We start from the raw sequence: 14,767 nt of genomic DNA, 5'->3' as shown, positions 1-14,767 counted from the left end.
GCTCTATATAATCCTATAAGTCTAGTTTTCTCCCTTCTCTTACTTAAAGTTTCCCACCCAAGTTCCTTTAACATTTCTGATACACTACTCTTTCTCCTGAAATCCCCTGTTACAAATCTTGCTGCTTTCCTCTGCACACTATCTATTTCTTTTATTAGGTATTCTTGGTGAGGATCCCAAACACTGTTTGCATATTCCAATAATGGACGAACCATACTCAAGTAACTTTTTTCTTTTAATTCTTTGTTGCATCCTTTAAGTAGCCTCATTATGACATGTAACGATCTGTATGCTTTCCCAACAATGTCATCAATATGACCCTTCCAGTGCAAATTACTTTCAAATCTCACACCTAAGTATTTGCACTCGCCATCTTTTGGGATAACTACCTCATCCAAAGTATATTCAAATTCAGTTTTAAAGCTCCTGTTCGTAAAAGTTGTAACAGTTGATTTGCCTCCATTAACCTTCATATTATTTTCTTCAACCCATTGTTGGATACTTTCAAGGTCCCTTTGTAATTCTGAACAATCCTCAATGTTGTTTATTTCCCTATAAACAATTATGTCATCTGCATACAATCTTATTTTTGATGTTATATTGTTCCCTAAATTATTTGCGTATATTAAGAAAAGTAACGGACAGATTATACTACCCTGTGCAATTCCCTTCCAAACTTTCTCTTCCTGAGATACATTATTTCCAACTTTGACTTTCTGAACCCTTGAATTTAGAAATGTTTTTATCCAACGTGTAACCCTTACGTCCAATCCTATTCCCTCCAATTTCTTTAATAATATTCCATGTTCCACTCTATCAGAGGCTTTGGAAAGATCTATGGCTATGCAATCTAACTGACCTCCTGAATCCAACTGATCTGATATGTCCTGCTGAAATCCCACCAGTTGTGCCTCACAAGAAAATTTCTTTCTAAATCCATACTGGCTCCTCATGAACCAATTTTTATCATCTCATATCCCTCTGATGTACTTCGATATTAAACTCTCCAGTATTTTACAAACTATACTGGTCAGGCTGATTGGTCTGTAGTTCTCTGGTTTCCTTTTATCACCCTTTCCTTTATAAATTGGTATTATTATAGATTCCTTCCATTTCTTTGGTATTACACTATTATTTATGACATAGTCAAAGAGAAATTTTAAATAAGGCACTATGTACCACCCCATTGTCTTTAATACCTCCCCAGTAATTTGATCACTTCCTGCTGCTTTTCTTTGCTGGAGCACTTGGATTTCTCTGAAAATATCTTCGTTTGTGAATGAGAAGCTTCTTGTTTCCCTCTGTCTCTCTCCCTCTCTATCTTCTGTTTCGGTTTCCAACTCTTGACAATCATCTACTGAATCTCTAAATTCCCTACTAAATAGGTTTGCTTTCTCAGTATCTGTTAAATAGTGTTCACCCCCTTCTCCCACCATTGTAGGAATTTGGATTCCTTTTCCTTTTTGATTCCTGATATATGAATACAGCTTTTTCCATTTTCCTTTGTGGTCATTACCCTCTTGAAGTATGCCATTCATATAATTCTCTTTTGCTTCCTTTTTCACTCTATTCAGTTCCCTCATTAGCTGTTTTCTAGTTTCTCTACTCTCCCTACCCTCTTTGATTTTCCTGTTTACTATTCTATATTTTCTTTTTAATTTTCTTATTTCCCTTGTATAATAAACAGGGTCTGAGGTCATTTTACCCTTCTTAACAGGTACAAATCTCTTCTCTCCTTCCCAAATGATTCCTTTAAATTTAGCCCAAAGTGTATCCACGTTACTCCCTTCACTTATCCAACAACTGAATTGTGATTTAAGGTAAGTCCCAAATTTATCAACTTTAGTTTTTCTGTACAATTTCTTGTCTTGTGTAACCCTCTTATTAAGCCTTTTTGGTACGAGTCCTACATCCATTATTACAGCCTTATGGTCTCCTATTCCTTCAATTACCTCAGTTTTATCAACAATTTCCCATGGTTTAACCAAGAATACATCTAGTAAGTTATTGAGACGAGTCGGTTCTTGTACTACTTGTGTAAATCCTCCCTCCCAAATTAACTTTTTTGCCAGTTTCTGTTCATGGGCTTCACTTGCAGCTCCATTCCATTCAACTTCAGGCAAATTTAGATCTCCCCCAATTATTACCATATCATTATTATTGTTTTTACGAGTATAATCTATTATTTTCTCAAAGATTTCCATGTCTCTTTCCTCTCTTCCAGGCCTGTATGTTCCTATAATTCCCACCTATTTCATATTATCACAAACTAATTTTATCCCTAATATTTCACCCCTTTCATCGGTAAACCATTCATGTGAACAGTAAGTTTCCTTCACCAGAATAAACACCCCCCCCCCCTCCCTTTTTATCTCCTCGGTCTCTACGATAGACTGTGTACCCTTCTGGAAATACTTCTCTATTACCCACCCCTTCTTTCAACCACGATTCCACTCCTATCACCACATCAGTCTCACAAGATTCCATCAATGTACCGAATTTTAATTGTTTATTTACTACACTTTGACAGTTTACCAAGAGCAATCTCAGACCCCCTTCCTCCCTAAAACTTGACTGTTGCAATTGGGTAACTTGAAATTCCTTACTATCCTGAGTTTCTTTTTCTAGTTGACTGAGCCAGCTTGAAGTACAGCTGGCTCTTTCTACTAGTTTTCCTGGTCAGTATTATAACTCAAGGGAGTTGCCTGTTTTACAGTACATACCTTAAGATTAATAAAATCTAGAACAATATTTGCTATCTTTCGTTTACCTGAATTGTTTAGATGGAGGCCATGTTTTGTATAACAGTATCTCCCAAAACTGCTGCATTCAATAACCTGAGTATTCCGAAAATGTTTACAAATTTTAACAATATCTGTATTGACCTTGTCCACTTCAATGTTCACACACGAGTCTTTACTCAAATCATGCCTGTGGGGCACGTTCACTACAAAAACGTTAGTGTGGGTCAGCTTCCCTAGTGTATGTTTAAGTTGTGATCTTACATTCTTGGCGTCGTCGTGAGCTACGTCGTTCGTCCCACCGATGATAAGCACTGCATCGCCGCTCCCGAAGTTCCTAGTTGCTGCTCTTATCTTTGCAGTAAAAATGCTGGCAGAAAAGTACTTGGAATACGGAAGAAATCTTGTGATTACATTTGTGGACATTGAAAAAGCATATGATAGTATTCCTTGAAACAAGATATGGGAATGTCTGGAAGACCTAAAGGTGCGAATGTACTTAATTGACAAAGTCAAGATGCTATACCAGAAGTGATACAGCTATGTCCAGATAGGCAACGGATGATCAAAATGGTTTGAAACAAAGAGAGGTGTCCAACAAGGAAGTGTCCTATCACCACTCCTGTTCGAAAAAGCAATGGAAAAGGTCATAAAATCTATCAAGAAAATTGACAGTGAACCAAACGCCCTGGTATTTGCTGATGATGTGCTTTTATGGATGGGGAGATACAGAAGCTGAAGTTCAGAAGAAACTTAACGAATGGAACAACACATTCAAAAAATTTGGACTGAAGATGAGCAAAACAAAGACAGTGGAAATGACCATCAATAGGAAAGGAGCAAGCTCAAATATATTTCTGGAAGGAGTAAAAATCGAATCTTTTTTTTTTTTTCGAATCAAGGTGTGTTAGTAAGGCGATTTCTTTTTGAGGACACCAAAGAGAAAGCATATGGCTATAGGCAGGAAACGAGTAACACATTGAAAGTGATGAGATGGAACGCTGAAGGTGCAGTAAATGCACTCGATATGTTACCAAACTATGATTTAGCGGACTTTGATTTGATCATTTTAAAAGAAACTTTTCTAACTAGAGAGTGGAATATTCCTACTTTTTATACAATGCATGTTTTTGCCACTCAAAGACAAACGGGTAGACCAGTGGGAGGAATCTCATGCCTTCTCAAACCCAAAATGGCCCCCTTTAAATTGCTGTACGAAGTACCGGATATGATAATAGTCAAAACAAAACTATGCACAGTGATAGGCATATACTTCCCACCATGATACAAGGCAGAAGACATTGTGGATATTATTAGTGCTGGGCTTCATAGAATACAACCACAGGATCAAGATTCACGGGAGACCTGAATTGCAGGATAGATATTTGTAACTCTAAAACAGAGGTACTTCTGGAATACCTCAAGACAGAAGGGTTAAGCCTGATTAACGAACCAAGTGAAAAGACACATATATGTCATAATGGAAGTAGCACTATTTGTTATTTTCCAATATGAAGGACGTTGAAATGATTTCCCAGACAGTTCTATGCACAGCAACCAGGAAGCACTTACCAGTGGCAACAAATACCAAAGTTTATTTCGCGAGCATCAGAGAAAGAAATCGGAAATCTGATAGGACTTCTACAGTATGGAAGCGATGATGAATGACAAATGGAAGGAAGCCAACTACGAGTTATGGCACGTATCAACAAGGCTTGCTGTGCATGGTTTTCACAAACTATGCTCCACGATGAAGTATCACTGGCCAAATGAGGGATGCATGTGTGCTTTGTGTGGGAAGCAGTGTGATCGCTATCACGTACTAAGGTGTGAAGGAGAGAACCAGAGCCATCACTAAAACTACAGAAGTATCAACAAAATCAACACGCGGGTAATATCAGAGTCTAATGCACTAATAGATATGGTGTCCCTACATCTCCAAGATTGTGACACTGATAGTGCAGTACAGAAACTACAAAATATTATCTTAAATTCTACTATAAAATATAGTCAAACCGAAAAAGAGCAAAACCATGGTTCAACGGGTCCTGTTACCAGGCTAGATATGAAACAATCAAACTCCTCCATACTGCTGCAGACACGCTAGAAGAAGAAGAAGCACTAATAATGTACGCCAGGAAAAGAAGGGAATACAGAAAGCTAATAAGGGAAACTAAAGCGAAATACTGCGAAGAGACAGCACTAAGACAGATACAAGAGGCAGAAAACAACCCTTACATGGTTATCAAGCCGAAACGACCAACATTTCCTCGGAATATTCCCATGAGCACGTGGATGGCTCATTAAACACAGGTTTTCACATTTAAGGACACGAGACCACGCATAATCAACGATAGCACCAAAAATGACAGACCAATAGATGTGTTCAGCACACAGGAGATACAGGAGGTACTCTTAAATTTTAAAAATTACAAAGCTCATGGGCCAGACATGATCTATAATGAACATTTGAAGAGTTTGGCTCCTGTTCTCACTGAACCCCTTACTAGCCTATTCAACGAATGTGTTAAACAGGGAAGAACACCAGATCGATGGCGGACTTCAACGATGAAGACCCTTTATAAACGGAAAGGAGACTTAAGTGACCCTAATTCATATCGAAGAGTAGCACTAGAATGCACATTATTGAAGATATTGACCAAACTGTTAACGCAACGGCTGAATGCTTTAATAGATCAGTATCTCCCAGAAGAGCAATTTGGATTTAGGAAAAACTGGTCCACAATGCAGGCTATAGATTGCCTTCAGAATGTTATTCATGAAGCCTTTAGATTCATGAAGGGGAAGCTACACGTTATTTTCTTGGATTATTCGAAAGCCTTTGTTATAATTAGTCAAACACAAATCATATCAAAGATTGAGGATCTCATAGGAAAAAAATAATCCCATATTGCAACTACAGTAGAAGTCCGCTATAGCGAGTACCGCTTATAACGAGAACCCCGTTATACCGACAATATTTTGATGTCCCTTCAAAATCCCTATATTAAACTGTGTATCATCCCCGGTTACAGCGAGAGCCCTATCATTGACGCATCCGTTATTACGAGCGATTAAGTGCGTGCGATTTTTCCGTTATCAATATTTATGCACCCCAGTGATTATCATGCATGCAATCAATTACCTTCATATCATTTCCTCGCTATGTCCTAGCGAGTTCTCTCGTCGACATTCGAAGGCGATGTCGGAGTCTATTAGTAATAACCATCGACTGCTGTTCCGTAAAGAAAATTCGAAATGGAAGAGAACATATTTTAGTAACAAATGCCTAAATAATATGTCCGATAACAGTTCTTAACTCATTGAAAATAAAGGCTGACTAAACGATTGCTTAATTTTAATGCTAAATACTGCAATTAAGTAAAAATGGGATACACCTCGAGATATGGCAGAGTGCATAATTGATTTCACAGGTTAGTTTATATTTTCTCGCGTCTGGTTAAATTACGGAAAGGTTATTATGTAAATTTATAGCGAGAAGGTTTTATCGTTTCTCTAGTGGCGCTTGAAGTATGTTTTCATCATATATATAGTACGGTTAAGTTAGGATATGTGACACTGTTTGAATAAGAAAACCAAAACATTTGCCACAAAATGCGATCGATCATCTTTCGTACGGTATAGTTTTCTCACTATATGCACTTGCAAGCTCTCTCGTCAACATTCGAAGGCGATGTTGGAGTCGATCAGTATTACCCAACGACTGCTATTCTCTAGAAGAACATTCGAATGAAAGAGAATAACAAGTTTTTGTAATAAATGCGTAAATAATGTGACCGATAGCAGTTGTTAACTCGTTGAAAATAGTGGCTGAAGTAAACAATCTCTTAATTTTAATGTTATATACTGAAATTAAGTAAGAATGTGATACACCTCAAGATATGGCAGAGTACATCACTGATTTCAGAGGATAGTTCATATTTTCTCACGTCTAGTTAAATTTCGGAAAGGCTATTCACACGTAAAAGGGCTGCTTGGCCGAGGTGATAAAAGCGTGCTCGGTTCGCCCGGAAGGACGTGGGTTCGAATCCCCATCAGGAGGTCGTAAAATTTAAGAAACGAGATTTCCACTTCCGGAGGTGCATATGGCCCTGAGGTTCACTCAGCCTACACCAAAAATGAGTACCAGGTTAATTCCTGGGGGCAAAGGCGGCCGGGCGTAGAGCTAACCACTCTACCCCATCACGTGCCGAGGTTAACAATGGTGGAAGCCTTTACCTTCCACTCTTCCAAGGGCCTTGATGGCCTGTACGGAGGTGACTTTCCTATTCACATGTAAATTTTTAGCGAGGATAACTCATTTCTCTACATGCGTATCAAATATGTTTTCATGACACATATACGGTTAGGAGAATCTCATGCGAAAAATCAAGGGTCGTCTTGCATTCGCAGCCTAACAGTAATGAATACCACTGGCAACTCTCGCGGTAACCACGTTGCTTCTTTTCATCCCCTCACGCACACACAAAATTCATTGACAATAAGTGACCGCCTCTTTATTATACATCGCTAGCTGTGACAACCGGTTTTACAGTGCCTGTGTTTAACGTCAGTGGATCTCGGAAAATAGTGAGGAGAGAAATGAGATTCTATTGGCCTCTACAAAAACGTTTCTCAAATCTGCAGAATGGCATCAAAATATGCGAGCCTTCGAATTCTTAGAAAGGCCACGGCTACTCAGAGACAGAGTTATAACGCGTCTACTGTACCTGACTCGTTTTATAGTCAGCAAGAAGATTTTCGTGATGGATAATCGTAAAGATACATGGAACAGATATTGCTGGCAAATTGTCAACGGGTTCTCGTCGATATTATGCCAATTTTAAGTTACTGGTAATGGTTATTAAATACTTGGAAATGTAGAATAATTGTGCAGCCGCAAGAAAATATGGCGTAAGCCTAACTAAGTCAATATTTGGCGTCAGCACGAAGACAAAGATACAAAAGATGCATTCAGTGGTCCGCAACAAGGACGCTTAAAAGAAGTCGAAAATGAAATTGAGAGTATGTGCACGAAAAACGCAAGGGCGGAAAGGCCATACCATGGCGCAATAAACTACTTTGCTGACCTTCAACGTCCGCGATTAGGCCTAGCTATCTGCTGAAGTTGGCCGAACCCGGCAAGCGAGACGTGCGTGTAGTGGTAGCCGGTTATATCTGACGCTGAGTAAAAGTACCGCAAAAGTTTTTGTAGACAGCAAGAATATTTTCCTCACGGATCGCCGTATTGTAGAGACGCATGGAATAGGTATTGCCGGCAAATTTTCAACAGGTTCCCTTCGGTATTATGATGCCAATTTTACGTTAATGGTCATTAACCCCGCGGAAATAAAGAATAATTGTGCAGCCGCAAAAAAAATGCAGCATAACAAAAGCCAATGTTCGGTGTCAAAAAATTGTATAAAAATGCATACTGTACAACAGAGGCATTCATATGATTTTTACAACGCACTTTTTGAGCCTGATTAAAATTTTTTCAAGGAAAAAGGGGGGTTCGTCTTGGATTCGGAGAAATACGAAACTGTAATTTTTTTCAGAATGAAATTAAACATACACTTCCACGTAGTATTGGATTTTGAAAAATAACAAACAAGTAAGTCGTAGTATGGATATCATCCGCAGAAAAGCAAGTTTTGAACCAACTGATTGCCGTTTCATACTGATTTTAATGTGTATGAGGGGTTTTCTGATTTTTATAAAAAAATCGGATATAACAACAATCCGTTGTAGCGAGTAAATTTTTCGCTGTTGTGAATTCTCGCTATAATGGACTTCTACTGTAGTTAAAAACATCCTGGCAAGACGTGCAAATAGACGATTCAATCACAATATCCGATCCAATAGACCAGACTACAGGTGTACTACAGGGTGATCTTTTAAGCCCTCTCCTTTTTAACATCGCAACACATGATGTCATACAGGCAACGAAGACAATATGTACGCAGATGACATGGTTTTAGTGTCCAGATCAGAACTTGCTCTGCAGTTGGCATTTGATCAACTGGGATAAAACAAATGACCTTCATGTTAACAGAAGTAAAACCGTGATTATGACGTTTAGGAAAGGAGGCAGACATGCAGCAAGTGATGTGATATATTCGGATGGAGAACCATTAACCAGTGTGAATAAATTTAAATACCTCGGAATAACACTGCATATACAAGGAACCAATTTCACAGTGCATATAAACAAAGATTAACACCAACAGTGGAAGCTATTAATGACATCAAATATTTATATAAAATATCCCTTCAGACAGCGTTGAAGTTATTCAGAATGAAAATAGCAGCTGTAATAATCTATGGCATCTCCAGTATCTGGAAGCATCTGTCAGTAAGAAACTTAAAAGAATGTGGAGAAGATAAAAGCAACATTTTTAAAGAGAGCCCTATGTTTGTCGAAATTCACCTCTTTGAGACTGGTGTATGAGCTAACTAGGGAAATGATGTTTTTGGAGGAAATACGGGACAAATTCTCTCTCCCATCAACTCCAGCATACCAAAGTTTATTTCGCGAACATCAGAGAAAGAAATCGGAAATCTTGTTGGACTTCTACAGTACGGAAGCGATGATGAATGACAAATGGAAGGAAGCCAACTACGAGTTACGGCACGTATCAACAAGGCTTGCTGTGCATGGTTTTCACTTCAAACTATACTCCACGACAATGTATCACTTGCCAAATGAGGGATGTACGAGTGCTTTGTGTGGGAAGCAGTGTCATCACTATCATGTACTAAGGTGTGAAGGAAGGAAAATTGATTTTGTTTATTCTTTGGCAATTAGCTGCAATAAATATATTATTATTAAAAATCAAATCAACTTCCCACTTCAAGTATCTCGGAAGCACAATCTCAAAAGACAACAATGTTAGGCAGGAAATACTCAGCAGGACATAGTCAAGTCACAAATCTTCTCTGGGACTGCAAAATACCACAAAAAGCAAAAACGATCATGTACCACACTTACCTTGTATCAATCCTCACATACAGTTTAGAGACATGTACCCTACTAAACAAAGACTTCAGTAGAATCCAAGCAACTGAAATGAGATTCATTAGAACCATGAACAAAACTACCAGAAAGGACAAGATCACAAATAAAGTGAATAGGAAAGTAGCTCGTATCGAGGTTCCTATTACCAGTGTCATTAAGGAATGCAGACTTCAGTGGTATGGGCAAATAATGAGAGTGAACAGGGGAAGACCTGCCAAAAAATATTTTGACCTTAATCTCATAGGAAGAAGACCACAGGGAAGACCAAGAAAATGCTGGATAGAGACTGTAAGATCAGATGTGGAGGAGAGATGACACAAATGGGAGGATGTACTGGAACAGAATATATATAAAGACAGAAGGAGATGGCGAGCGCTTGTACACCACACCCGGGAAACTGGAGTTGGAAAATGATGATGACGACGACGACGACTTGTGACCACGTGTTGTGACATGCTTTTAAGCAGTCATCGGTTTTAACTGTGTTTTAGGGTTGGGATTTCCACGTGCAGTGATAGGCAATTGTCAAAATGACAGTTTGTGGTGTGAGTGTTTTGTTTTTGACAGCAATGATTATGGTTGTGTGGGTGTTTAATTTGTAAATAGATGTGAATAAATAACTGTACCAACTGACAGCATTTCGTGTACGTCTTTGTGGAACCGTTATAGTGAACTAAGGCCTGGTTGCATAAAGACATCTGACCAGAGATCAGTTTGGAACTTAGTTCCGAAAATGAACTGAGATTACGACTTTGTCGCGTTGTACAAAACTGAACTCGGTTTACACATGTGTAGTTCAAATGTAATCGGAGTTCAGAAAATTGGACGTTGCAACACCGCAAAACAAATGAAATACGAAATGGCTTTGCCCGTTCGATAATTCTTAAATGGTGGTATTGACCTGGCCGTGACTGTCAACAAATGAAATACGAAATTGTTTTGCCCCTTGGATAATACAGGTTGAATTGAGCTGGACCTGACTGTTGACAAATGTTCATCGTTTGCAGCATGTATTAGAATTTCTTCATAATTATGCTTTTCTTGCAGCGAACACAGATGAATGAAAAACGGATATCCGACTTCCCTCAGTCAACCCTCGTTTATTTTTTCTGATCCCCATGGTATTAGGTTCGCAAAGCCTAGTGAGTCTTTCATTCCTTTTAATGACCTTCGTGGCCATTCTTTCTTTTATTCATGTTTTAAAGAATCTATTAGTGTTAAGAAGGGGTAATTTCCCAGTTGCAGTAAGGCTCGCTGGGTCTTGTGGGGTTATAATATCACGTCAGGATAAAAATGTTGTCACATAGAACTCATCACATGTCCGCTTTTCCTTTACGGTACCTGTTAGCTACGGCTATATTAACTTAAAGAGGTTTTAAATCATAAATTTGGTCATAGTGCTTTTATGAGCGTATACATAGCTGTTAGGAAAAGGTGAAGCAACTCTGCATGTGGATAGCTAGCTCATGTTTCATACGTAGCGTGAATTAATCAGAGCAGTCCCTAGTTGGCAAATGAAGCACGTTTGATTACATTAAATTTTCTCGAGAAGTAGGCCCATTTCGACTTATTTTTGGAATAATCAGAGTGCTGAACTTATAATGTTTGTAGATTTAAGGCTAGGTGTAAAAAACAGTGTAGTTCCATTTTAAAAACAAAGCATTATTGTCCACCTCTGTGGTGTAGTGGTTAGTGTGATTAGCTGCCACCCCTGGAGGCCCGGGTTCGATTCCCGGCTCTGCCACAAAATTTGAAAAGTAGTACGAGGGTTGGAACGGGGTCCACTTAGCCTCGCAAGGTCAAATGATTAGAGGGGGGTTTGATTCCCACCTCAGCCATCCTGCAAGTGGTTTTCTGTGGTTTCCCACTTCTCCTCCAGGCAAATGTCTGGATGGTACCTAACTTAAGACCACGGTCGCTTCCTTCCCTCTTCCTTGTCTGTCCCTTCCAATCATCCCATCCCCCCACAAGGCTCCTGTTCAGCATAGCAGGTGAGGCCACCTGGGTGAGTTAGAGGTGTGATCCCTCGCCGAGTCCGAGGGGAAAACCAACCCGGGAGGATAAACAGATTAAGAAAGAAAGAAATAGCATTATCTCAGAAGATTCTGATGCTATTCTATCTTGAACGGTCTATAACGTTACCTAACAACTTAGATGAATAACCCTCCATATCCCAGTAATCAGACATCTGTAAAACACTAACGTAAGCAATTCATAGAGGTTATGTTGTAGATTTATGTTTCACTGCGTTATGTGAAGCGTAATATAGCTTATATACAGACAATAACTATAGCTGAGAATGTATTAGCGTAGTCTTTTGTGAATTTTCTTATGATTTATCGTAACAACCCATGAAATAGTATGTTCACAATCAGCTGTTATTGTATCTCGAATAGAAAACAACTTCTTAAACTGAGATCAAAGAGTTTAATCGGAGAAATTTCTCCAGTCAAAGTTAATCCTAGTTCAGTGCAAATTGATCTCAGATTAATGTTTATAAAAAAAAAATCCGAATTTAGTGTGAAACTGAGATCAATTTCGTCTCTGATCTAAGATCAAATGGGTTCGGCCTTAAGTACCTCTAGACCTAGGATAGAGAAAGTGAAATCTGTCTGCAAACGAATAAGGGTGGAAAATCTCCAGTACGAAGAAATTAGACAGAAGTACATGGATTTGATTAGTGAGAAGATTTGAGCAGTGGACAAGTAAGGAGGTGCAGGATATAGAAAGAGAATAGGTGGCATACAGGGATTCTGTAGTAGAAACAGCAAGGAAATGCTTAGGAACGAATGTGTGTAAAGATGGGAAAAAGTGAACATTTTGGTGGAATGATGAAGTGAGAACAGCTTGTAAACGTAAAAAGAAGGCTTATCAGAAATGGCTCCAAACGAGGGTCGATGCAGACAGGGAATTGTACGTAGATGAAAGAAACAGAGCGAAACAAGTAGTTGTTGAATCCAAAAAGAAGTTGTAGGAAGATTTTGGTAATAAATCTGAAAAGACTAGGTCAAGCAGCAGGGAAACCTTTCTGGACAGTAATTTAGTATCTTAGGAAGGAGGGGAGAAGGAAATGAACAGTGTTTTGGGTAATTCAGGTGAACTCATAATAGATCCCAGGGAATAACTGGACAGGTGGAGGGAATATTTTGAAAATCTTCTCAACGTTAAAGGAAATTTTCCTGGTGGTGTCGTGAACGGCAAGCTCATGGGGAGGAAGAAAATGATGTTGGTGAAATTACGCTTGAAGTAGTGGAAAGAATGGTAAATAAACTCCATTGCATAGCTGCCAACTTATAGAAATCAAAAATAGGAATGTCTTTTAATTCTTGGATTTTATCAAATATATGTGAAAAAAAGGAGAGGATAAAAGCCATACATATCTACAGTTACAATGTGAATTGACCATTAAATTTAAAATCTCAAACTAAAAAACCATCATAATGGTTACAAGAAAATGTACCTAATCACTCTCGTTTATGACACATACATATGAATAATAATACAGTCAAACCTCGATATCTCAAACCTCCATTACTCATATTTTCAGTATTTCGACGTAACTTAAATTTTCTGGCCATTTGTCTTATTCTTCACATGTATTTATTTCTCTATTACTCGAAATTCAGTTACACAAATGTCTCGATTTCTCAAAGCAAACATTTCCTCCCTTGAAGCAAAAAATACTCAGTAACTCGAATTTTGTGCAACATTAACTGTGCAATACGGCATTTGAGGTTCGTGAGGAACAGTTAACAAGTAAAGAAAGGGTTACAGTGAAGCTGGGAACTAATATGACGGGAACCGAAAAACTCGAACTTCTAGTGATCAGAAAATCGGCAAAGCCTCGCTGTTTCTCAGGTGTCAGCAAAACTTTGAGCGGCAGATTATTTTCTGAAAGTTATTTCTTCACTACAGGACCCAAGACCTTGTTCATCCATTCAACAAAGAAAATACGAGTGACCCAAGCCTTAGTGTTGGACCTCTACATAACATTTAACTGGCTCTTCTGCACCTTGCATTTCTTGAAGGCCCATGGATTCTCGGAATGATACAGAAGCAGGGGATTTACTTTTAAATCCCCGCTCGCATCAGCACACAATAACAGGGTTATACGGTCTTTCATGTGATTGGGACCGGGCATTGAATTCTCTTCTGTTGTAATGTAGGTCCTTTTAGGCATCCTTTTCCAAAAATGTCCCGTTTCATCGCAGTTAAAAACTTGCTGTGGCAGGTAACACTCGGTAACAATGAGCTTCTGGAACTCTGCAGTGAATGCCTCAGCTGCTTTAGCATCTGAACTGGAAGCCTCTCCGTGCCTAACAGCACTATGGATGCCACTTCTCCTGTTAACGTTATCAAACCATCCCTTGTTGGCCTTCAGTCTTTCTTCGACTTTTGTTGACATACGTGAACCACATGGTAATTTACTTACGAGGTCAGGGTACAACGTCTTTACCTTCTCGCAGATTAAATTCTAGGTCACAGTATCACCTACTAATTGCCTATCATTTATCCAAAAGAGAAGCAACTTTTCTACATCTTCCAGAACAAGTGGCCGTTGCTTTGTTACTCTTGTACTCCTTTTTCTGCATCTACCCCTTTTATTTCTTCCTTCTTCTTTAATATTGTGCAAATCATTGACATAGACTTGTGCAACCGAGGCACACCAACTGAAGTCCAGCGCGGGAGATGATTACACACACTCTCCCAGGAAAGAGTGGCACGGGGAGGGGAAAACAAAGACATAGGAGAGGGGGAAATGTTGGCACACGTGACGTTCGTATTGCAGAACCTCACTCGCTTATCAAGTTACAATTTATTTAAAATGTTCGCTTGTCTTGCAAAACACTCGTAGACCAAGTTACTCGCATTCTGACGTTTCACAGTAACTCTGAACACTTGGGAGTTAATGTTTGTTATGTTTTTATGGCCATAACGTGAAAATACCAGAAAATGTCACCGACCCAACTCCCTGAAATACATTCAACTCATTAAAATTATGAAGTAA

General features: G+C 38.9%; 1 protein-coding gene across 2 annotated transcripts in view; it reads right to left on the bottom strand.

The window, feature by feature from the left end:
* Cap-G (Chromosome associated protein G) overlaps positions 1 to 14,767 on the bottom strand; it is a 312,952-nt gene that overhangs the window by 71,489 nt on the left and 226,696 nt on the right. The gene's annotated exons all lie outside the window — the stretch shown is intronic.

The sequence above is a fragment of the Anabrus simplex genome, chromosome 1, assembly GCF_040414725.1.
Source record: "Anabrus simplex isolate iqAnaSimp1 chromosome 1, ASM4041472v1, whole genome shotgun sequence".
NCBI lineage: Eukaryota > Metazoa > Arthropoda > Insecta > Orthoptera > Tettigoniidae > Anabrus > Anabrus simplex.
This window is presented reverse-complemented; position numbering and strand designations above follow the sequence as displayed.